Source organism: Canis lupus, chromosome 1 (assembly GCF_048164855.1).
Source record: "Canis lupus baileyi chromosome 1, mCanLup2.hap1, whole genome shotgun sequence".
Classification (NCBI taxonomy): domain Eukaryota; kingdom Metazoa; phylum Chordata; class Mammalia; order Carnivora; family Canidae; genus Canis; species Canis lupus.
In genome coordinates this window covers 50,669,606-50,694,505 of record NC_132838.1, presented here as the reverse complement: position 1 = coordinate 50,694,505, position 24,900 = coordinate 50,669,606, and the positions used below count along the sequence as shown (strand labels likewise).

Genomic DNA, 24,900 nt, shown 5'->3' with positions numbered 1-24,900 from the left:
AGCCCAAGCAGGGGGAACATGGAGCAGAGGGAGAGGGAGAAGCAGATTCCCTGCTGAGCATGGAGCCCGATGCGGGGCTCCACCCCAGGATCCTGGGATCACGACCTGAGCCAAAGGCAGACTTAACCAACTGAGCCACCCAGGTGGGTGGCTTTATTTCCTTCAGAAAGGAATTAAAAGTATTTCCCCACTTCCACATTTTGTCTTGAAGAAAAAGAATCTTAAAAATGCCTTGGTGTTTTATCCTAATGTTTTAAAGTACACCGGACGCCTCTGTCCATCTCAGTGTACATAGGCCATCCGGCGGAAAGCATTGAGTAGAGTGGATCTCCTCTCACATGCTCAGGCTGCCTTCACAGCCTCCGAGCAGCTGCTTTTGGGTCTATTTATTTGCATGTATTGTGTCTGAGGCCATGGAACAGGGGGATGGGAGGTGACCTGCTCTGGTGTTCTCGGAAGGAAACTATGTTTGGAGCCGGGTGTCCTGAATTCCTGTGCGCTAGTGTAACCACCTTGGTGACCAGGCCTTTGTTTTTCCACTTGTAAAATGAAGGAAATAAAATGTAACACGCTATAAAAATGTAGGGTGAAGATGCTCTTGCTGTTACTATGCACTTAGTCCGCAGGCGAGGGCCCAGTGGAGTTCAGTGTGTCCTACAGGGAGCTCTGATAACCTAGAATGGTGGAGGAGGACGTGGGTGGGATGGAGGAGAAACAAGGCTGGGGGGTGGGGGTGGGGGTAGATGGGGCTAGGAGAGACCCGCCTGGTCGGGGCCATCACTGTGTCAGTACCAGCAGGGCCCTACATGGAGGAGCAACTAGACGTGGCCCATGGCCTAGCAAGGAAGGAGTTGGGCTTGAGGAGAAAGCCACCCCAAACAGGTGCAAAGACCCGTAGTGACGGAGCTGTCTGGGAACAGCCAGGCCGTGCAGGAACCCCTCCTGTGAACTCCGAGGAGCCTGGGAGACCTTCCCTTTCAGGGGAGTGTTTTGCAGGGCATTCTGCAAACCACCTATCTGCATGGAGGAGTTGTTCAGAATCTCTTTCAGCATGAAGAACCTGAGTCCGGAGCTTTTACCCCATAAACAGGGCCACAGGGGGCCTGCCCAGCCCGGGTGCTGAGGAGAGAGTGTTGAAGGCTTTCTGAGGAGGTGGCCTCCAGAGTTTAACAAAAGAATTTAAGGACTTGTGTTAGAAAAAGTAAGGGTGGAAGAGATGAAGAGATGACAGGGGTCCAAGGCGTGTTTACCCGCTGAGGGAGGGGGAGGCTGGCGTCGTATCAGTTAGATGGACGGATGGAAGAACATAACCAATTATGTTTAAAACAACAGGATTAAAAACTATGCTAAGAAAAGTAATGTTTTGACCTGGCCAGAAGGTTAAAAAAGGAGGCCTACTTTGGTGACTGCTTTGCCTGATAATGGCTCCTGGGAGGGAGGTGATGGGCATGGGGAGGGGAGGGTTTCTCCCAGAGATAAGGCCCTCCCCCATCTGCCTCCTCCTCCCCCATAGGTGTGATCTGCCTCCAGGGTGTTGAGGGTGAGCAGCCTGTCAAGTTTGCCTCCCACTGGCAGGGTCTCCGGGAGATAGGGCTTCCAGCTTCACAGTCAGGATGGCCCCAGGCACACTGACAAGTTAACCTCCTTAATTTGGGTCCAAGTGGAGGCATCCAGGCCTTCACCCATCCCCAGAACTGAGAAATGAGCTCATATTCACCGTCTGCTCCTTGTGGGTGATCCTAGGCCAAGGGCAAGAAATATTAGGGTTATGTGCACTCCCAGGCATTAATTTGTTGCTTCACCTGCCTTTTATCATGTGATTTCGCCACTTTTCATTTCAAAAGGAGTATCTTTGAACAGACACTCTAATGTGACATTTTAGTTTGAAAGTCCTCTGAGCAAAAAGCACGGCCAATTGTCCTGGGTTTTGTAAACACGGCCTTCAGTGTGTATGGTTCAGCCAGTAGTCCTTTCTCAGTGGAAATAAAGGAGCTCTGTAAATTCAACAAGAATTTTTTTTAGTGTGAGATTTTTGTTTCCAGGGTGAATGTGTCTGGCTGACATTGCATTTGGAGGTCATTTTCATGTGTTCTTTTTTTTTTTTTTTTTTTAAGATTTTATTTATTCATGAGAGACACACAGAGAGAGAGGCAGAGACATAGGCAGAGGGAGAAGCAGGCTCCCTCCGGGGAACCTGATGTGGGACTCGACCCCAGGACCCCGGGATCATGACCTGAGCTGAAGGCAGATAGATGCTCCACCACTGAGCCACCCAGGCATCCCTCATCCTATTCTCGTAATCATTTAGGAAGGCTTGACTGGATTGGACAATTCCTGGCTGAGATGTGCAAGTGGAAAGCAATCTTTCATGTCTTTTGCATCAAAATAATGTGTGTGATGTTTATGATTGCTTTCTTGGAACAAAAGAGGGGAATACCACATTCAAAGAATTAGGCAGTGCCTTCCAGCAAAGGCACTGGCCAGGTACACAGTACAGGCCAACCGTTAGCGTGTGCGAAGGAACTGACGTCTTAATCTGGCACCTCTGTCTCCTTCCTGCCATTTGTGAAGCCCATGCTGGCTCTTTCCTGCAAATCCTAGAAAGATGAGTCACTCTCTTCCCTGGGATTCCCTGGCACTTGTCTCCCTCTCTTGACCTACCTTATTGCTGTTGGGAACATGAACTCCCTGGGGGCAGTGGTGTCTGATTGGGGGATCATCCCCATGAGGCCAGCAGCCGGCACCCTCCTGGCACAGAGCAAGAGTCCTCTCTGTGACGGTCGTGTGGATAAGTCAGGGGAGCACCCCAGGCCTGGAGTGAGCCACAGCGCACATGGAGCACCACCCCGCTTGGCCCTGGAGATACATTTGTGTAACATCCAGGTGTGGGTGATTAGAAGACCCAGATGGACTCATTGCTTTTCACTGTTTGGAAGTCATAATTCTGGAATGAGCCCAAACCTGTCCATTGAGCACTAATGTCGTTTAGCCATGAAAGTAAGTGTTAACACACGGGACCATGTGTGTTAACACAAAGACCATGTTATTCATTCCCAAGTAATATATGCAAGAGACCTAAGTATTGTAGGATTTCAGTTACTCTAGTCTGGACTAGCTGGGGAAGGCTCTAGAAAGGATGACATCAGCCAAATGTCAGAGAGCAAGAACGTGGATGAGCAGAGAGACAGATGGTATGCATGCGGGGACTCTCAGCTGCGTGGGGCTGAAGCCCAGCTAGCCGAAGCACCAGACCGGACTTTATTAGCTCATGACACCGAACTAGGGAGGGTGGCTAGTACCAGCATCCACCGGCCACAGGAGCTAGGATGCTGGCAGACTTAGCCCTCTTAGCTCCTCTGGGCTGGTGGCCCTTTCTTTGCAGGTGGGTTTTCTTCACCCAGCACAACTGCCAGAGGCTTCAAATTCTCATTCTATTTGCTTCTGCTACCAAGGGGGAAAGGGGTCCCCCACCCCCAGCTCCTGGGCCTGGCCCAATCCCAGTCACTAGCCCATCTCTATAACCAGTAGGGTCGAGAGTCACTGTGCCAGCTGCTAAAATTTTCCAAGGCAATTATTAACCACAGCCACCACAGACTCACAGTATATTACAAAACAAAAGTAATAAATACTCAAAACTCATCACTCCCTAATTAGTTTATTGCATTTTAGTATTACGTCTCTTCCTTTCTTTTTTTTTATTATTACATCTCTTCTGAAGGTTATTTAGTCGACCTTAGGAGTATGTTACAAATGCTTTAATATAACTCCTCGTCCAATGTACAAATTGACAGCTTGAGGTTGGCAAAGCTGTATGTTGAGGCTTTCTGCACACCCCCCACCCCCCACCCCCCGTGACCTGGTTATTAAACATTCCTCAGCACACCCCCGTCTGCGTGGTCCGTCTGGACAGGGAAGTACTGACAGGTACTGAAGTGATCTGGTCCAGGTCACATGCCCACCGCTGAGTGTGTGCTTCTATTACCCCAAGACAGGAGGACCCAGGTGGTCAGACAAAGACACCAGCCAACACAGAGGGCATCTAGTGGTGGGTGAGTTGACATTCAGAGGGCCTGGGGGGAGCAGAGAGGGGGAACCAAAATGACCCATCCCGAAACCCAACCACAACCTCAGGGATGGGGGGTGGGGGAAGAGGTCTGTGCACCAGTGACCCTGGGATGAGCCATGCGGGGGGGTGCAGGGTCAGGCTGGTACAGGGAGTCCTGGCCAAGCTCAGACACTGAGGGCTGTGTGGAGGGGGGCTGGGGAGCCCCCTGGGCGGGGTGGAAGGGAGGCTGCTGGCTGGACTCTTTCATTCTCTTCTGAGACTGTGGGCCGTTTGTCCCTGGAAATCTTCATGTGCCATACTCAGCAGACGTGCCTGCCAGGCCCTCGTTTTTGCCAGGATAGTTTGGATGATCATAAGTACGTGATTATTCACGTACAATGTGCATCTTTAAGCAGAAGGGAATGGATTATATTCCCCATTTCTCCAGCTAGAGGCAAGATTCATGGGCGAAAAGGTAAGTTGAAGTCAAACACTGACACACTGGGTTTGCACACGCTTGCTTGGCCCTTCAGGGAGCTGTGGGAAGGGCCTTCAGCCTGGGCTGGGATTTTGTCGGCACCGTGGCAGTGAGCTCTGAACAGAAGCCTCACCCCAGCCCTCCCCCTGCACATCCTCCACCTGACACCCCATACATTTTTGAAAAGCACACTCAACAGTGGAATGCCCTTCAATCCAACTCAGTAAACACTGATTGAGTACCTACTCGTGAGCACGTCCCAGGCTTCGTGCTGTAGGGGCCGGGCACGCCGAGATGCCTGCGACTGAGGTCCTGGCCTGAGGTGCCCAGTACCCCCAGCTCTGTCATCTGCTGCATCACCCACTCTCAGCTCCATGCCTTGGAGGACCACGTTTTTCTGGGCACCCCTGTCTTTGCCCCTCTCCGCACCTGTGCTTGCTCTGCTCTGTCCCCTGGCATGCCTCTGTGTTCCGTCCGCTCATCGTTCAGAAATGTTGTGAGTCAGGCCAGAGCCATGCTGATGGGAAAGCCGGGGAGCAAAGCACAAGTGCGTCACGAGGCCAGAATCCGCAGGTGGAGATGAAGCCAAGCAAATGCAGAAGGGAAGCCTGAGTGAGTTAAGGCAGGAGGCAGAAGAGCTGAACAAATTACCTTCAATGAGAGAGTTGGGGTCCCAGACGCTGGCTGAGCATTTTCGGAGCTTTCAAGAGTGGGGCAAAGAGGGTGCGTGGAGAGGAGGGGTTGCACAAAAGCCATTTGACTGCACGGTGGAACAGCTGGAGAACTCCTGGAGGCAGGGGTAGAGGCCGAGTGTCCTCCTGGTGCAAGGGGGTTGTGTGTGTCACACGGTTGCCCAAGGACAGAGACTGGGGACAGCGTGGCCTCCGCCTCACAGCTGCTTCCAAGAACCCTGTGAGCATCGCTCTTGTCTGTCAGTTTATTCTCACGCAAGCCCACGACCCTAACGTGGGGTGGGAACTCTTTGAAAGCAGGCATCACCATCCAGTCCTTGGGTATAAGGGTGTTACAGCCCCCTCCGTCGGGCTTGCAAAGGAGGTTTATCAGATCGGGAGGCAAGCGAGCTCTTGGCAGCCTCACAAATTTGGAATTTGGCTTTAGTTGAATGTCATTGTCTGTTTGTTTTCTGTAATCCCTGTCAACAGGGCGCCAGGCAGCAGAGAGAGGCGAGCTTGTCTGAGCTGGAACCGCTTCTCAGCTCTGGGGGCAGAGAAAGGTTGACAGCCCTCATGGAAGGGTGCGTGCCCCAGCTTTCCCTGTGGACACACATTACCTGGATTTTGTCTACGCCGTCCAGTCTGATGTGTGTATTCGGTGGTGATGCCGTATCGATAGTAAAGGAGTGGGTACATACACCTACAAAGGGGACATCGGAGTGGGTTGGTGACTGTATGTTGAGACTTGGAGAGGTTGAGCCGCCAAGAGAAACCTTGTAGTTTTTGTTTGTTGTTGAGGTGGGAGGGATTATTCTACTCGGTGGTTCAAGTGAGTGGGCCTCTTCTCTCTGGCAAACGTCTCTGTATCTCATGTGTGTGCTTGACTCCAGGACAAAAAAAAAAAAAAAAGAAAGAAAGAGGTTTAAGGTTTAAAGAGAACTAACCGTTAAAATACGGTTTTTGTCTATATCTCTTTGTGCCAGAAAGCCAGACCTGACAGCCGCATCATGCCAAGGAACCAAGGTATTTGTGTGTGCTGCCCAGGAGCCCACAGAATGTGGGCTGAGCTACAGTCATTGGGTATTGATGTACATTGGACAGATTCAGGAGTGTGCAAAGCAGCAGAGAAGGAATGAGCTCTGACCTCCAGGAGTGTGAGATCCAGCACAAATCTGCCGGCTGGGTCGGACAGACATTTCAACCCCTTAGACATAGGGAGACTCAAGTCTGGGAAGCCATTTACAAACTAAGCAACAGATTAGAAATGCAGGGGTAGGTAGGGGTGGGCTCCCCCGTTAAATAGGATTAGCAGGTCATGCCTAATTGTGAAGAGTCTTTTAATATTAGCATTACATTGTATTCAGGCCTGTAGAAATGAGAAGTGTGTGTGTGGATATTCCCTTTTGGGGATTTAAGTCCATATTTAAAAGCCTATATAAAGTCCATAGTTGTAGCCTCACGAAAGGAACAATTGTCACCCGTCAACTGGATGCAAATTGATTTTTCCAGGTTGCAGTTGGCTGGCTCTGTCGCCTTTACCTTAGTCCTATCTGAGGAAGCTAGCAGAACAGGTTTGGGAGCCTACAAAAGCCTACGTTTGAAAGACTCCAACTTGCAATCCAATCCAATCCAGTCTGAAATATTGTACCTCTGCAGGCCCTTCCCAGCAAGGATTCTGATGGCCCAGGGCAGGCACCAGCCACGCCGCTGCTGGCCTGAGAACAGTCTGGCAGCCCGTCTGAGGCATGTGGAAACAGAGGAGGCCACAGAAGTAACGACCCCCATAGTCAGCTCCCCACCGGCAGATGCAGCCGGTAACCCGCAGGGCCCAGGCCGGCCAGGCTGGTTTAGTTGCTGCCACCACGAGACTGCTCAGAAGTCCTGGGAGTCGAATCACCCCGGACCCCCAACAGTCCTGGCCTTGGCAGTGTCCAGGCTTCCACTGGTCTCTTCCGTCCCAGCTGTCACCTTGGGATTTGAACATGCCACTTGCCCTGTTCTGTGTCCCGGCATTTCTGGCTGATCTCCAACCTTTCATCTGTATTTGTGCCTTGACTGACCTCATTGATTCACTCAACAAACATTTGTTGAGCACCTGCCCATGCGGTCCTAGGAGCCGGGCAAGACAACTGAGGACACCTTCCCTCTCCCTTAGAGCTTCCAACCCCGTGGGCATGGTTGCTGACCCTTCAGGGGTCACCCAGCCTTGACAGAGGGTCTTGCTGCTTAAGTGGCCCTTAAACCTAGGCCCTGCCCTCTGCCCGCCCCCACCACTCCCCCTTGTCCACATGCAGGCGCCAGCTTTAGGTGTCCCCCAACCTGTGCTTTCAGACTCCCCTTGTGGGACTGGGTGCGGGACTCTCAAGATCGGTAATAAATAAATAAATTTCCTCCTCTTTCTGCCTCTGTTAAAATCATTAACCTATTTTATAGCTAAATTTGTGAAAACTTTTTTCTAGGGGCTAGGCAACATTTTCCTCAGAAAAGAGCGGTATTGGGGCGCCTGGGTGGCTTCGTGATTAGGCATCTGACCTTCGGCTCAGGTCATGATCCCAGGGTCCTGGGTTCAAGCCCCACAGGCTCCCTGCTCAGTGGGGAGTCTGCTTCTCCCTCTCTCTCTCTCTCTCTCTCCTCTTCCCCAGGCTTGTGCTCTCTTTCTCTCTCTCCCCACTCTTTCAAATAAATAAGTAAAATCTTGAAAGAAAAAGAAAGAAAGAAAGAAAGAAAGAAAGAAAGAAAGAAAGAAAGAAAAGAAAGAAAGAAAGAAAGAAAGAAAGAAAGAAAGAAAGAAAGAAAGAAAGAAAGAAAGAAAGAAAGAAAGAAATGAGGGGTATTTGAGCCCTTTGATCCAGCCCCGTGGTACGTGCTGCATCACCAGCTGTTAGAGAAGTCCGTGTGAGCCCTTGGATGAATTCAGGCGCAGGCCGGCAGGAGGGGGAGGCCGAAGATCACCTCTGGGTGGCTAGCGATCTCTGAGTGTGCCTTTCTGCTGAGCTGTCCTCTGGAGGGAGGCAGGGCCGTCCACTCTTGAGATCTCCACTCCCGTGGGGGTTGCGTCTCAGTAAAGCAACCCTCTGACCTCTATCACCCGGCTTCAAGCTGATTTATGGACAACCCAACTTTTTCCATTTGGCTTGTAATTTCTGTTTCCTTGACGAAGCCAGCCTTCCCTGTGGGATGCATGTCCTCTCCCAATAATTGATATGTGAGGCCGCGGTGCTCTTTTTTTTTTTTTAAGATTTTATTTATTTATTCATGAGAGACACACAGAGAGAGGCAGAGACATAGGCAGAGGGAGAAGCAGGCTCCCTGCAGGGAGCCCAATACGGGATTCGATCCCAGAACCCTGGGATCACGACCTGAGGCCGTGGTGCTCTCCGCAGGGATCCCTTCTAGGGCTGCTCGCCCACTTTGCTGATGCACCCAGTGGTGGATCCAGTCACATGTTCTGTCTGATGATGAACCGCTCTTTCCTGTCGGGCAGCTACACCTTTCATCCTGGCTGTAGTTTGATTGCTACAAATTATGAATTCATGGAATTCAAATTAACTTCTTTGGTACCCGATGTAAATACTTAGAAAAGAAGTCTCTATTTAAACCAATCAGCCACAAAGAGTTTCCGTTTGAGTGCATATAATTATTTTCCATTTCTTCACTTTTTTTTTTTTTTTCCTGTAGCTGTGACTCCTTTGAGAATCTGAGTGATGAAGGATAGTTACTTTTTCCACCAAGTTGCTCATTGCAGGCATCTTTGTTAGGTCACTTTGTTGATCTAAGTGAATTCGAATGCAGCCTGCAGGGATAGGCATCGCCGTGCACTGCGTTGGATTTTGTCTTCAATTTTGTGCGTGTTGTGAAAAAGAAAACCCAGATCTGCGATGTCAGTGCCGTCTGGCATGTGTGGGTGTGCACATTTGTAGACAGGAGTGTGTGTGTGCGTGTGCGTGTGTTGCATCCAGCTGCTGACAAAGAAGGACTCCAAGGTTGAAAGCCAGAGAAGCGTCCCCAAAGCCGCAGAGATGACAAATGCACAGGAGTGCGCTGCGAGGGCAGCTCCACGTAGGAACCATCCTGAGCGATTCGTCCCAACACCGACCGGCTTCCTTTTTATTTTTTTATTTTATTTTATTTTATATTTATTTATTTATTTATTTATTTATTTATTTATTTATTTATTTATTTATTTTTTCGGCTTCCTTTTTAGTACCGTAGTGTTCTTGGTAGCTATGTTGTGTATAAAACAAGAAAGACGGAAATGGTAGAATGTATGCTTGCTTTCTGGAAAATCTGTTTTCCAAACTGACAATTTCTGCCTTATTAGAATGGGACCTCGGCCTCCTGGTTGGGAGCGAGGTGACCAGGACTGGGGGCAGGGGAATTTAAAGAAGCCTGAGGAGTGATGGCTGATGGTGCTTTTGGTTCTCCTTCTTCAACCTCTTGTTAGAACAGATAAAATTAAACACCTCTGGACATGCCTTGGTTGATTCTAAATCCACATGTCTCAGCCTCGAGCCTCAGACTCGGTAGGAGCACCCACTCCTGGCTGGGAGCACCGCGGCCACCACAACCTCGGTGTGGTGCTCACCAGTGGGCCACCATTTTGCTTCCAGTGACTTTCCAGAATTGCCCACTCCCTCTTCATCCCTCTTATTCTAGTCTACCATTTCTCCTCTTCCTCCTCCCTCTCCTCCTCCTCCCTCTCCTCCTCCTCCCGTTCCTCCTCCTCCTGCTCCTCCTCCTCTTCCTCCTCCTCCTCCTCCTCCTTCTTCTTCTTCTTTCTTCTACCAGAGGAATATAATTTTCTTAAATACTAATTATTTGTTTTTTATGTCGACTGCTAACGGTCATCTATCTGTCTGCACCCGCCCACCCCTCCCTTCACTGGAATTTGAGCTCATTCCAGGGACCTCCGTCCAGAGTTCACGTAGGTGTTCCAACTATATACACAGCAGTGCCTTGCACCTTGCAGCACTAATAAATATTTGTTGAAAGAATGGTTTTGTTGCCTTTTACTTGTTTTATCTTCTCCATGAATGTGCTTACCCAGCTTTACAGCATCTTCATAGCTGAGTGCCTTGAGTGACAGTTGGTACCAAAACAGCCTGGGGGCTGATCACATGACCCAGGAGGTTTCTGTTCTGTTCTGTTTTGTTTTGTTTTCACTCAGATTCGCCCTAGAGTTGGGCAGGTCCTGGTACTCCCTGGAGAACAGATGGGCATAAACCAGTGCACCAGGAGCAAGAGGGGCTTTTATCTCTTCAGTGACTGATTCTATTGACATTTTTAAGCAGCCAAAGACATTTTAGCAACTTTGCCTCCAGGAGATTTCTAGAATCACTAATTGATTGCTCACTCTTTCTTTGCAGAAGAGAGATCAGATTGACTCAGCCAGTGTAGATTTTGTGGAAACTAGAGACTTTTTAAAATTCACGTCTTCAGTGGAAATAGTGTCTGGGTAATTGCTTTATATTTTCTAGGGACCCAGGAATTCCTTGGAATGTTCCACTGAGCAACTGGAAGGACTACCTTGCAGTCTGTTTTTCTCTCTGTTGTTCTGATTGGAATTTCTATTGTTCTGTCTTTGACCTCTGCTTCTGTTCTGTTGGGCCCATCCATTGGCTTCGTTACTTGGTTGCTGCTTTTCTAATTACAAAATTTCCATTTGATTCTTCTTTGCATCTCTTATGTATTTGCCCAGACTTTCTATTTTTATTTACTTCAAGTGTGTTCACGATTACCTGTCTGAGGATTTTTAAGATGGCCATTTTCAAATTCTTGTCAAGTGGTACCTGGGTGGCTCAGTCGGTTGGGCATCTGCCTTCGGTTCAGGTCGTGATCCTGGGGTCCTGGGATGGAGTCCTGCATCCAGCTCCCTACTCAGGAGGGAGCCTGCTTCTCCCTCTCCCTCTGCCCCTACCCCTTGCTCATGCTCTCTCTCACTCTTCTGCTCTAAAATAAATAAATAAATAACGTCTTTTTTAAAAAAGTAAAAAGATAAAACTCTTGTCAGATAAGCTGAACATCTCAGTGTTGACAAGCATCAATTGTCCTTCATTAGAGTTGAGACTTTCTTCGTCCTTGGTATATACAGTGATTTCCACTCATATCCTGGGCATTTGGGGTATTGTGTTTTGAGACTCTAGATCTCTTCTAGACCTGTTTTAACAGGTCTCCTCTGACATTGTGTTAGTGAGGGAAGGGCTGCCAACTTGCTACCCCCCAGCAAGGATAAGAGCAGGTTCCTCACTGTACCTCGACTGACACCTTGGTTGGTGGAGGGATGCCTTGCTAGTGTAGAGCAAAGCTGGGAGTTCAGATTTTCCACCAGGCCTCCACTGGCAGCCCTTGGGCTGGGAGGGGGTGGAGTGCCTTGTCACATGGAGGACTTAGGGGCTCATTCCCAAAGGAGTGAGGTGAGAGCCCCAACTTTCCAATCAGCCTTCCCAGACACCACCCAGCAAGCAGGTGGAGGACTTGTGGGGAAAAGCTTCATTAGAGCCTGGAAGTGGTCCCCACCCTTCCCTACCCTGAGCCTTTAATGATATGAATCAGGGTGGGGCTAGTTTTCCATAATGTTTGGTTGGAGTAGGGCAGTTAATGTCAACATGTTTTCTGTCTTATAGACTGCCTTTTCCTTTAGCTAGAAAGAGGAGGCTTGGGGATGGGGGTGCAGGGCTTTTACCATCTGCATCCCATTGGCATTTCCAGGTTGCCAACATCTACAGCACCCAGTCTAGGATATATGAAAACATATACATGAGTATCAGGGAGTTCACCGCCATGTTGTCCCTCTGATCCCGAAGTGGCCCTGGCCTTCTTCTCTTCACCTTTCAGAGTCTCTATATAAATGCCCTGCAGTTAGCTGAACAGGAAGAAGTGTGTCCATTCCACCTTGTCCCAGAACTAGAAGTCGGGAAGGACTATTTTAATGCCCTATTTTAGAAGAAACAACTTTACTTTGTGGGGACGCCTGGGTGGCTCAGTGGTTGAGCGTCTGCCTTCAGCTCAGGTCATGATCTTGGGGTCCTGGCACCAAGTCCCGCATCGGGCTCCCTGCAGGGAACCTGCTTCTCCCTCTGCCTGTGTCTCTGCCTCTCTCTGTGTCTCTCAAGAATAAATAAATAAATAAAAAATCTTAGAAGAAACAACTTTGAGAAGGAGACCAACAAAGAATAGAGAGTTTCATGTTAGCGCTTGTTGTTATTGAAATCTCAGCTGCTCCAATGGTTTCTCCCCCTCTAATCTAATCCTCAAAATTGACTTAATTTCCTCTTTCGATTTTTTTGTGATCTGCCAGTAGGAAGGTTCATGCTGCCCTTTCCCCCCTCCCCCAAGAGTGTTATTGCTTCTTGCTTCTGAAACTAAATACTCTTCTATGTCAGTTGCATGTCTTTAGTAGAAATAAGAGACCTGTTTCGTTGCCTGCAAAGATGTGTTTCAAAGACTCTGTTCCCTCTCCCTCTTTCTGAGGAATGTTGCTCTTTCAAGTTTTTGACTTTGAGGTGTCCCTTTTGGTCATTTTTGTGAGCATTCAACTTATTGACCAAAGTTGATGCAGGAAGAGAAGGCTCCAACGTCAGCATCAGGAAACAGAGGCACAAGGCTCCTTATTAAGACTGCCCTTGTCCAGGAGACATAGGGCTGTCCTGGCTTCCTCTTTCAGCTCTGGCCATGTGGCTTCACTGCCTCACTTTCTCTGGCTGAACCTGGAGAGCAGCTTGGCAGGGGAACTGGAGGTCAGTGGGACATACATGCCCTCTGCCTGAGGTGGGGCAGCCTGGAAGGAGGCAGGTGGAAGGTATGTTTTAGGAACAGTCATGCCAGTGGATCATTACTCATTTGGCCCTGGGCAAGTCAGCTGCACTGCTTCTCACACTTCCCTTACAGAGCAGAGCGTCCATAGGTGAGCCTGTTCTGCACGCACCTTCCATGAAGGGCTGTCAACCTTTCCCTGCCCCCGTGTCAAACTCTTCTTGCTCAGTCAGCAGTGGTGAGATTGAGGCTGGTGCCATCTTTGGCTTCCCTCCAGCACTTTTTAATCAATAGTGCTGTGTAGGCACTTATACCAGGTATACTTTTATTTTATTTTACTTCATTTTATTTTTTCTAAAGATTTTATTTATTTATTCATAAGAGACACAGAGAGAGGCAGAGACACAGGCAGAGAGAGAAGCAGGCTCCTCACAGGGAGCCTGATGCGGGACTCGATCCCCAGACCCAGGATCACACCCTGAGCCGAAGGCAGACACTCAATTGCTGAGCCACCCAGGCGTCCCACTAGGTATACTTTTAAGCTTGTTGATCTGGGTGGCTCAGTCGGGTAAGTGTCTACCTTTGGCTCAGGTCATGATCCTGGGGTCCTGGGATCGAGCCCTGCATGGGACTCAATCTCCCTCTCTTTCTGCTGCTCCCCTTGCTTGTGCTTGCTTGCCCTCCCCCTCAGTCTTTCTCTCTGTCAAATAAAGAACTAAAATCTTAAAATAAATAAATAAACTTGATAATCTGTCAAGTAAAGGAGTGATCCTGTTTTCTTTTTTTTCCCCCTTTTAACTACAACTCACTTATTTCTAAAGCTGATTCTGTAGTAATTACAACATTGTACAATTGCAGGGGAGAGGGAAGGAGTGAAAAAAATCATTCGAAGCTTTATTTCACTGCAAGTATGTGTTTAATGCTGGGGGGATAATCCTGCTTCTTTTATCAACCACTTCAGAATATAAATATATAAATGTATGTGTGTGTGTGTGTGTGTGTGTGTGTGTGTATCTATATTTTTATTTGACACCATAGCACACAAATTCTTTGAATTTGAGGGAACTTTTTTTTAAGCAGCTGCTAGTGACAAACAACTGTAGATCAGTTTTGATTGACATTTTATTTGCTTTTTTAGATTTAATTAGCATTTGTAAAATTTAGGAGAGTTAAACTTAATCATGACATAATGGGATAATGAGAACCAAGTGCTGTTCCTAGATAATTGTCTATGACTGCAGGGTAAATATAGAAGGAAAAGGAAATTTTGGTAGGGGATGAAGTAGTAGCTGAAGTATTTGCCTTCCAGCCTGGATCCAGTTACAAAGTTGGATATATGAATATTAAATTGAAGACATTCATTGTGATTAAACCCAATAAAACAATAAATAAAGGCATTGGATCAACTGAAGTGCAGTTTGAGAACACAGTAATTGAAACCTCTCTAGACCAACTTAAAGACCATTTTCTCAAATATCAGACATTTTAAAAATATACATATATTTTTTAAAGATTTTATTTATTTATTTATGAGAGACACAGACAGAGAGGCAGAGACACAGGCAGAGGGAGAAGCAGGTTCCTCGCAGGGAGCCTGATGCAGGACTAGATCCCAGGACCCCGGGATCACGACCTGAGCCAAAGGCAGATGCTCAACCACTGAGCCACCCAGGCATCCCTGTTAAATATATTCTAGGGGTGCCTGGGTGAATCAGGGGGTTAGGCCTCCAACTCTTGATTTCTGCTCAGGTCATGATCGCTGGGTCCTGGGATCGAGCCCCATCTCAGGCTCTGTGCTCACCCGGGAGTCTGGTTGTCCCTCTCTCCCTGCCCCCCATACATGCTCTCTCTCTTAAATAAATAAATACATTCTTAAAAAGTATATATTCTATACTTATGTAGAAAGATATACAAATGTTAATAAACACACATCCCCTTTGTATAATTTATTAATATGAGGATTAAATGCATTCAACTCCTGAACACAACTGAGGAAAATTTTAATTGTTTATTTTATTTTATTTTATTTTATTTTACTTTTTACTTTTTTATTTTTAAGATGTTATTTATGTATTCATTAGAGACAGAGAGAGAGAGAGAGAGAGAGGGAGAGTAGGCTCCTTGAAGGGAGCCCAATGCGGGACTTGATCCTGGGACCCCAGGATCATGCCCTGAGCCAAAGGCAGACGCTCAATCTCCTGAGCCACACAGGTGTCCCCAAAATTTAATTTTTTTCCAAAATTTAATTTTAAAACACATCTTCCAGCCTATCTATTCGGAATTAAGAAGGTGAAGTCAACTCAAGAGTTCTAAAATTGTTTTCCAAACACTGAACCTAGAATCAAAATTAAATGGAGGTATTTTTTGGCTTTGAGGTCACAACCACTTTTCCCAGCATTATTACTGTTTATTTATGTTAATGGCATGCGAGCCTTTGCATAGCAACAGAAGGAGGCCTTGATTAAATGCTTTTATGGTGAATTTAGAAGGTCAGAAGAAGGGCAGGATGAGAATACAACAAAGGAGCACAAACTCCAGGGGGGCAGGGAACTGGGCACCCGAGCTAGACAGGCAGGTAGTGGCAATTCTACTACAGGCCTTGGGTCCCATGGGTCTCATGAATTCCACTACCCCAGCACAATTCCATGAATTTGCACCCATTCATTATTCATTGAACAAAGATTTGTTGAGTGTCTATTACAAGCCAAGCACTCCGCTAGGTGCTTTAGAGGAAGGAGTAAGACACAGCTCTGTGCCGTTGAAAAGCTGTCAGGCTAACAGTCTAATCGGGGGAGAGGGAGAGAGAGCATAGAACTACAATGCAAAATATGTTCCAGTTACAAAACGCTGTGTAACCCAGAACCCAGAACATAGTGGTTTAAAACAACCATTCAGTCACACCTGCCAATGCTGTGAACCATGAAGCTGCACAGCGCTCGGTGGGAATGGCTACACTCTGCTCCAGGATGCCTGGCTCTCCGTGGGAAGGCTCCAGAGCTGGGGCCAGACTGACCTGGAGGTGTCTTACTCACTGATCTAGCGGTTTACGTTGGCTGTTGGCCAGGATCTCAGCTGGGGCTGTCAATCCAGTACTCCGTCCACCTTATCTGGCCTTCTTTGTGGCCTGGCATCCTCAAGGTAGTAGGATTTCTGAGCTGGTCTCCAAAATGTGTGTCCTAGCACACAGGGCAAAAGGCACCCTGCCTTTTATGACCTATCTTTGAAAGTCATACCTTACTTCCACCACAGTCTGTTGGTTACCAGCACGTTAGTAGGCCTCTCAGGATCCCCCGGGGAGCCGGCAAGGGGGCTGGGATTTGACTCTACCTGTCAATGGATGAGGGAATGATTCCCCTCTAGAAGAGCATGGGGCATAGGAGATATTGTTACAGCCATCTGTGGAAAATTCAATTGGCTGCAGGATGGTAGTTTTTAAATGTCTTTGACAATCCTTTCTGTGGGAAGTGGGACCCAGTTCCTAACTCTCAAATGTTGGCTGGGCTTAGTGACTCTTTTCTAGCAAACTGAGTGGTGGAAATGATGCTTTCGTGACTTCTGAGTCACCAAAAGTATAGTTTCTGCCCCCCTCCCTCTCTCTCCATGCCTCCTGCTCCCCTCCTCCACCCCCCCAACCCCCAGCCCTTTCTAACCCTTCCCCCGTACTCATGATTCTGGGGAAGCCAGATGCAATATCATGAGGACATGCAAGCTGCCCTGAGAGAGGCCCGTGAAAAGAACTGGATCTGCAGCCAGCAGTCAGCGGCGTGGGCAGCCACCTTAGAGGTAGATCCTCCGGCCGCAGTCAAGCCGCAGCTGACATCTTGCCTACAACCCCCCAAGAGACCCAAGTCTGAAGCACTCAGTCATGTCAGCCCGAAATTCCTGACCCCAGAAGCTGTCAGATAATAAATGTGTCTTGTTGTTCTGAGCCATTAAGTTTGGGGGTACACTTGTTACAAAACAGGAGATAACCAGTGCCTCTAGTACAAGTATATAGGAGTACAAGTTGGTGTATATAGGAGAGCCACCTTGTGTAGGCTTGTTAGGCCAGGAAGGCTTCCTGGAGGAGGAAACACTTGTGCCGAGTCTTCAAAGGTTCATTCAGACTGGGAATGGCAGGCTGAGGCATAGGAACCTGGATATACCACATCAGAACAATGGCAACAGAGGAAGGATTATGTGTCAATTGTGACCCAAGTCGACTAATCGTCGTCAGATGGGGCCTTCCTTGTGGACTGCTTAGAAACTGAGGGGAACAAATGTATTCCAAGAGCTGAGATGAGGACCTGGCCTTAGCTGGGGTGCAGTAATTCACCCATTCCTCTCCCCCAGGTCAGCCTCAGGTTCACCCTGGAGTGGTTAGGGGGGCAGATCCAAGGCCTGCCCCTGCCCCAGACCTAAGACTTTATGTCACAGCCTCATCTGTAGATTGTACAAATGGCCTGTGAAAGTTCGAGAAGCCCCCTGCACAGGACAGACTCAGGCTCCTTGCTCCAGAGCCCCCGGTGATTCATAGGAACAGCTCTCGGCAGGGGAAAGGTAGACAGCAGCCTTGGAACCCGGGGACTAACGGGGCACCTGGGTGGCTCAGTGGTTGAGCATCTACTTTTGGCCCAGGTTGTGATCTCGGGGTCCTGGGATCAAGTCCCACATTAGGCTCCCCACAGGGAAACTGCTTCTCCCTCTGCCTGTGTCTCTGCCTCCCTGTGTCTCTCATGAATAAATAAATAAAATCTTAAAAAAAAAAAGAAAAATAAAGAAAGAAACCAGGGACTTGTAAAAGAATCAGAAAACCATCTTGCATGGTGGTGACAATCGACTTTCTTACTTCTACGTTCTATTTTTAACCTGAGGTCCTCTTTGAATAAAAATAAAACTTAAAAAAGGAAATGAGTTCCTGTAATTTCCTCTTCTTTTGGTACTTGGACATCTCCCTTAGGACCGCCGTGCTCATTAATCTAGTCCCAAAGCAAATTGTCATTTTTCCTTAATGACTTCCCAAACTTTGCCTTATCTGATTAGGTGTAGAATTAAGTCTGCCTTGAAAAGCCCGCTTCCCTGCCAGCTGATTTTCTCCAGGAAGACCTGGAAGGAAGATTGATACTGTGGAGGAAGCTGAGTGGATCAATGAGACGAGCTTTCCTTTGTAACACTGCTCGATTTATGATGACTTCCTCGGCTCAGCTGCTACCCTGGAGGCTGGCTGGAGAGTGAGGCACACTGCACGGAGCTATAGCTTTCCCATCTCTGCCCCTGGAAGGTTTGTCCGGCCTTGTGCTCACCAGTCCTCAGGCTAGATGTGTAGTCTGAGCTGAGAGCAGTAACCCAAACTGTGAGAGAGACTCATTCTTCTTAAACGAGGTGGTAGGAGATCTCTGTGTTTATGAATTTGGGTAGAGCAGAAAGCATGGCCAAATAGAATGGCCTTCTCAGAGATGAGAGCCATGTGGTGGCAGTGCACCAAACGGCCCAGGAACAGATGGATCCTCCTTTGAATTCACACATGTCATTTATTTGTCTCTGATTCTTCTTCTTCTTCTTCTTTTTTTTTTTTTACTCATTTTTAAAATTCAGTATGTTTAAGCTAAAAAAAACAAGTGAACTCAAGCAGTTTACCCATTTTTCCCACCTCTGATCCTTCCACCTCTGGCCACCACCAGTCTGTTCTTTGTATTTATGAGCTTATTTATTTGTTTATTTAGATTCTACACGATATTTGTCTTTCTCTGTCTTAGTTCACTGAGCATAATGCCCTGGAGGTCCATCTGTGTTGTTGCAAATGGCAAGATTTCATTCCCTGTTATTGGTGAATAATATTTTATGATATGTATTGTAAATATGTATATGTAATTGTATTGTAAAAAAGTATATTTACAATATGTATTGTAAATATATGTATACGAATATTATGAAATATTATATCATATGTGTGTATACACACATATATACACACACACACATATATATACATATATACATATCACATCTTCTTACCCATTCACCTATTGATGGAGTTCTTTATATATTTTGGAGATATGATTTGCAAATATTTTCTCTCATTTGGTAGGCGGTCTTTTCATTTTGTTGACGATTTCCTTTGCTGGGCAGAAGCTTTTTAGTTTGATATAGTCCTGCTTGCCTGTTTTTGCTTTTGTCGTTTTTTTTCACTTTTAGTGTCAGATTTAAAAAAAAACATTGCCAAAACCTATGTCAAGAAGTTTACCACCTATGTTTTCTTCTATGGCTTTTATGGTTTCAGGTCTTAAACTTTCAAGTCTTTAATCCATTCTGAGTTAATTCTTACATATGGTGTAAGAAGATGGTCCAGTTTCATCTCTTTGCATCTGGCTGCCCAGTTTTCCCAACACCATTTATTGAAGAAACTTCCCTTTCCCCCATTGAATAGTCTTGGCTTCTTTGTCATAAATTAATTGACTGTACATGTGTAGGTTTATTTCTGGGCTCTCTATTCTGTTCTGTTGACCTATGTCCATTTTTATGCTAATACTATACTGTTTTAGTTACTATAGCTTTGTAACATAGTTCGAAAAAGGGAACATGATGCTTTGTTCTTCTTTTTCAAGATTGCTTTGGCTATTTGGGGTCTTTTGCGGTTCCATACACATTTTAGGATTGTTTGTTCTAGGGCAGCCCTGGTGGCGCAGCAGTTTAGCGCCGCCTGCACCCCAGGGTGTGATCCTGGGAACCCTGGATCGAGTCCCATGTCAGGCATCTCTGTATGATGCCTGCTTCTCCCTCTGCCTCTCTCTCTCTCTGTCTCTATGAATAAAAAAATAAATAAAAATAAAAATCTTTAAAAAAAATCTTAAAAAAAAAGAATTGTTCTAGTTCTGTGAAAAAAAATGTTATTGGAATTTTGATAAGGGTTGCATCGAATCTGTAGATTATTTGGGGGGTAGTATGGAAATTTTATCAATATTAATTCTTTTAATCCATGAACATTGAATAGCTTTCCATTTATTTGTATGTTCTTCAATTTCTCTCATTAATGACCTGTAGTTTTCAATATGTAGGTCTTTCACTTCCTTGGTTAAATTTATTCCTAGGTATTTTATTCTTTTTGATGCAATTATAAATGAGATTGTTTTCATAATTCCTCTTTATGATAGTTCACTGCTAGTGTAAAGAAATGCAACAGAGCTGTGTATTGATCTTGTATTCTGGAACTTTACTGAGTTCACTTCTTAGTTCTAACAGTTTTTTGATGGAGTCTTTAAGGTTTTCTAAATATAGTATCACGTCACCGGCAAATACTGACAATTTTACTTCTTCCATTCCAATTGGATCCATTTTATTTCTTGCCTAGTTGCTCTGCCGAGGACTTCTTTTTTTTTTTTTTTTAAGATTATTTTTTTATTTGAGAGAGAGAGAGAGAGAGAGAGAGAGAGCAGGAGTAGGGGGGAAGAGCAGAGGGAGAGAGAGAAGCAGACCCCCTACTGAGCAGGGAACCCAACATAAGACTCTATCCCAGGACCCTGAGATCATGACCTGAGCTGAGGGCAGACACTTAACTGAATCACCCAGGCGTCCCTCTGTCTAGGACTTTTAATACTATTGAATAAAAGTGGTAAGGGTGTCTTGTTCCTGATCATAGAGGAAAAGCTTTTAGCTTTTCATCATTTATTATGATGTTAACTGTGGGCTTGTCATATATGGCCTTTATTATGTTGAGGTATGTTTTGCCCACTTTATTGAGAGTTTTTACCATAAATTGATATTGAATTATGTCAAATGCTTCTCTTGCATCTATTGAGATGATCATATGATTTTTAGCCTTCATTCTGTTAATGTGGTGTATCACATTGATAGCTTTGCAAATGTTGAACCAAGCTTACATCCCTGGAAAAAATCCCACTTGATTCATGGTGTACGATCTTTTCAATGTATTGGTGCATATAGTTTGCTAATATTTTCTTGAGAATTTCTGCATCTGTATTCATCAGGGATATTGTCCTATAATTTTTTTTTCATGTGGTGTTCTTGTCTGGTTTTTGTTATCAGAGTAATGCTGGCCTTATAAAATGACTTTGGAAGAGTTCCCTCTTGTATTTTTGGGAAGAATTTGTCCCTGATCCTTTGCTAAGAAAGGAAGGACCTCTTGTATACCCAGTCAGCATAATAAACATGATTATCAAAGAGGACGAGAGGCACAGATAAATTCAGAGTATTCTTGAGCAATCAAAGGATGGGATTGTGCTGCACTGTGACATATGCTCAAAGACACATTTTTCCCCCTACTTTCTAGTCCAAGTGTGGTAAGACACTGGCCAGAGATGGGATGAGGGGAAGAGAATGCAAGTCTTCTTAGATAAGTAGCATTTTACTATAGTTATTTGGGGATGAAATGTCATATTATTTAAGATAAGATTCCCTGAATCAGACAGCCCACTCCATTATTTACTGGCCCATAAATCCTTTACTATGGCACTTGGTATACAGAGCTTAATAAAAATTTAACAACAGTTATTGAATGCCCTCTATAGGAGTAGTAAATATACAAATGTTAACAGTAATATTATTAGCATAATTCTACTGTGGTTTTCTCGTAGAAGTGATGCACATTTTCACAGTTTCCTTGCCAGGATCTAACTACAGAGCTGAAGATTTTCCTTTTTCTTTCTTTATCTCTTCCTTTCCTGTTATGCATAGACACAGCCCAATTCAAACCTGAGTTTCCCAGGAACACACTTGAGTACCGTTTCCTATGCCTTTTTCTCAGACCCCATATCACTGTGCTGGGCTCGAGGCTGGTGTTTCTCTGAGATTTTAAGGGGCAAGCTGGTGTTCTCGGAGGCCAAGAGGCATATATTCTTTATTCAAGAATTTGCATGGTGCAGGGGGGGCTTAACCCTAAGCAATCTTCAGTGGTGGTGGTGGACATGGCCATCGGTGCCTTGCTCTTGGCCAGCCACTGTGTTCTATCAGGTTCCCTCAAAAAGAAATTATGTGTATAATCTCAACATCTACAAAGAACCTTCACAGCAACACCTAGACTTAGATTAGGATTTGATTAAAGAACTGGGTGTGATAGCCAGGACAACAAGTTAACACATAAACCTGCTATCACAGCAGCTGTGGCTGGAACCAAGTCATGGGGCCCACGTGGGGTTAGGGACCTTCACTTTGGCCTCCGTTGCCCTGTGCTCCAAGCAGTATGGGAGTAGGAGGAGTGAACATGGCAAGAAGGTGGGTGAATGAAATGCAATCAAATGCTGGCTGAAAATGTTTGCAGCCATATAGAAGGGGCTTTATATGATTATGCAAGTCTGATTCACAGTCTTGTAACGTGTTATTTATGCAGAAGAGACACCAATTAGTGTTTTTTAAAATTTCTCTATAATTATCAAACCAGAATCTTTTTAAAACTTGCATTGTTAAGCATGCCATATCCAGATGTTCTGTCCTAAGCCAGTGAACCCTGTTGAGAATGTAGACAATCTGTTCCAAAGCCCTTCTGCACCGCGGATTTCAAAAGCAACTTTAAGGACTTCAGAGAATGAATTAATATTAGCAGTAATTCTGGTGTATGCTGGTTTGAGGATCTTCTAGAGTTTACAATACAGATTCGTGGATACTATAAGGTATCTTTCCCTTAACAAGCTATGTAATCCCATATTCACTTGAAGACACATAGAAGTTCTGGGTCATTTCTCCTGTGAACATGCACACACTCTGCCAAAGAAAAGGGAAAAAGCAACAATGATCCAATGTTCCAGGCCCTGTTCCAAGTCCTTCACATGTGTCAGTACTTAAGACTCAGAACAACTGCTATAGAAGAGAAAACTGAGGCACAGAGAGGTCAAACAACTTGCCCAGGGTCTCACAGTAGTGAGCAATGGAGTCAAAATTCGAACTGGACCAAGCGTTTATGGATCTGAATCCATCCCTAAAACCATGTTGCTGACCTGGCTCATCTTTTTCACCATCAATGGCCATACAGCAGGTTTCTCAGCCTCCGTACTGCCGACATCTGGGGCTGGATTGCTCTTTGTCCTGACGGTTATTCTGTGCATTGCAGGATGTTTAGCTACACCCCTGGCCCCAACCTCCTGAGGCCAGTAGGGGCCCCCCACCAAGTCGTGACAACCAAAAATGTCTCCGGACACAGTCAAATGTCAGTCTCAGCTGAGAAGCACTGCCATAGAGTGAGCAGTTATTTGGAGGCTACCCTGGGGTTCAAAGCAAGTTGTGTAATTTACAGGCTTTTATTGTATCTTGGAAAGAATATATAAATCATTGTACTTATCCACTTTTATCTTATTTTTAAAAAGACTTTTTATTTATTTGAGAGAGAGCATGCTCACAAGCAGGGGAGGGGCAGAGGGAGAGGGAGAGGGAGAGGTGGAGACTGTCACACAGACCCCCCACTGAGTACAGAGCCCGATGTGGGGCTTGATGTGGGGCTCGATCTGACGACCCAGAGATCACAAGCTGAGCCCAGATCAAGGGTTGGATGCTCAACTAACTGAGCCACCCAGGCACCCCTTCTCCACTTTTAAAACGAAGAATAAGAAACACAGAAGTCTTCTGTAAGTGTGTCAGTAAGTGCAATGGAAATATACTCAGGTCTTTGTCACAGAGGCGGAAAGGGAAAATTGGAAAGATACGAAATACTCAGCGAGTGAGGAAGAAAGAAATGTGTCAAAAAAAAAAAAAAGAAAAGAAATATAAGTATCGAGGAAGAGCAGGAATAAAAACAGAAGCAGAAAATACATCTCCCCACTGCCCCAAACAGAGAAAACATTACAATGGAGCTAACCTGTCACTAGCCTGAATTTGGGTGGACTATGCGGGGTTTTCACTTCTGTGGACAGTGAGGCCAGGCCCAGATTTCAATCAATCACTAGTGAATATTGATTGCTGGTGACATTTCCCCTCAAGCCCAGGTAAGTAGCTGTACTCCCAGAACCTGAATGCCCATAGGCACTGAACCGTCTGGCCGGTGCCCTCTGCCAGGACGTCACTGGGAGGAAGGGCTGGGGCATCAGAGCCTCTCCTTGCCCGTCACCATCCCTTGCATCTTCTGCAAGAGGACCGCTCTAGGTCAAGAGCAGGCGGGAAACTCCAGATCTGGTTTCGGAGGTAAAATCAGGAGCACTTGTCAGTCAGGCAGCAGGGGGGTGGGGGGGGACCCCTCCCTCCAGGCCTGCCCGCTGTGGCAGGAGGGAGCCGACCTGCTGCTCTGGGAGGCTTTCCAGGGGAGAGGGCAACTAGGGTTACTCTTGGAGAGTTTTTACCAAGATTACATGAAATAAAATGTAAAGAAATCAAGGCAAACAAGTGTGCCTCATCAGGAATTACGGGGTCGTGGAACACGCCAGCTCCTTAGCCCTGCAGTGTGAGGGTGGGAGTTAGGGGCCGAGACCCCTCTCTGGAAAGTCTCATTAGCACGTGAGGTGTGTCCTGACCAGCTGGTGGTGAAGACACTGATGTCTCATTTTTTTTCTGAATGACTAATCTCCCCAACCACTTGTTCAGGTCACTAAATTGGGGTTCCATGGAGCAGTGTGGGAACATGTTTTTGGGCGTGGGTGAAGTCTGCATGCGTGGGACTCATTGTGATTAGCTCTTCTGGAAGAGGCTTGGGTGCCTGGTCTGCCCACAAACACCCCTCCCCAACGTTGACTGTGTCTCATCCCAAGCTCGCCCTCTCCATTTCCCACTTCCCAACCTCACACAATCTTTAAAATCATGTCAGCTTCCGTCCTTTCAGGGCTGAACCCTTCAGTGGCTTCCCATCACATTTCTAGTAAAATCTAGAGTTCTGCCTGTGGTTTCTGAGGCTGGCATGGCCTGGCCCATGTCCGCTGACTCACTTCCTACCCTCTGAGCTCATGCCTTGGGCTCCAGTCACTGTCCCTCTTGCAGGGACCTGCATGTACGCGCCTCCACCCACCTCCCCACCCCGGACAAGACTCACCTTCTCTGTC

General features: G+C 46.4%; 1 protein-coding gene and 1 long non-coding RNA gene across 6 annotated transcripts in view; one reads left to right on the top strand and one right to left on the bottom strand.

Annotated features, from left to right (window-relative positions):
- Positions 1-24,900, top strand: part of AGPAT4 (1-acylglycerol-3-phosphate O-acyltransferase 4) — a 128,316-nt gene that overhangs the window by 49,481 nt on the left and 53,935 nt on the right. The gene's annotated exons all lie outside the window — the stretch shown is intronic.
- On the bottom strand, positions 3,668-16,352 carry LOC140635372 (uncharacterized). Its single transcript, XR_012032701.1, has 3 exons — positions 15,982-16,352; positions 5,175-6,081; positions 3,668-4,070 (listed from the first exon to the last, which is right to left on the bottom strand). It is a non-coding gene; the product is annotated as an uncharacterized lncRNA (long non-coding RNA).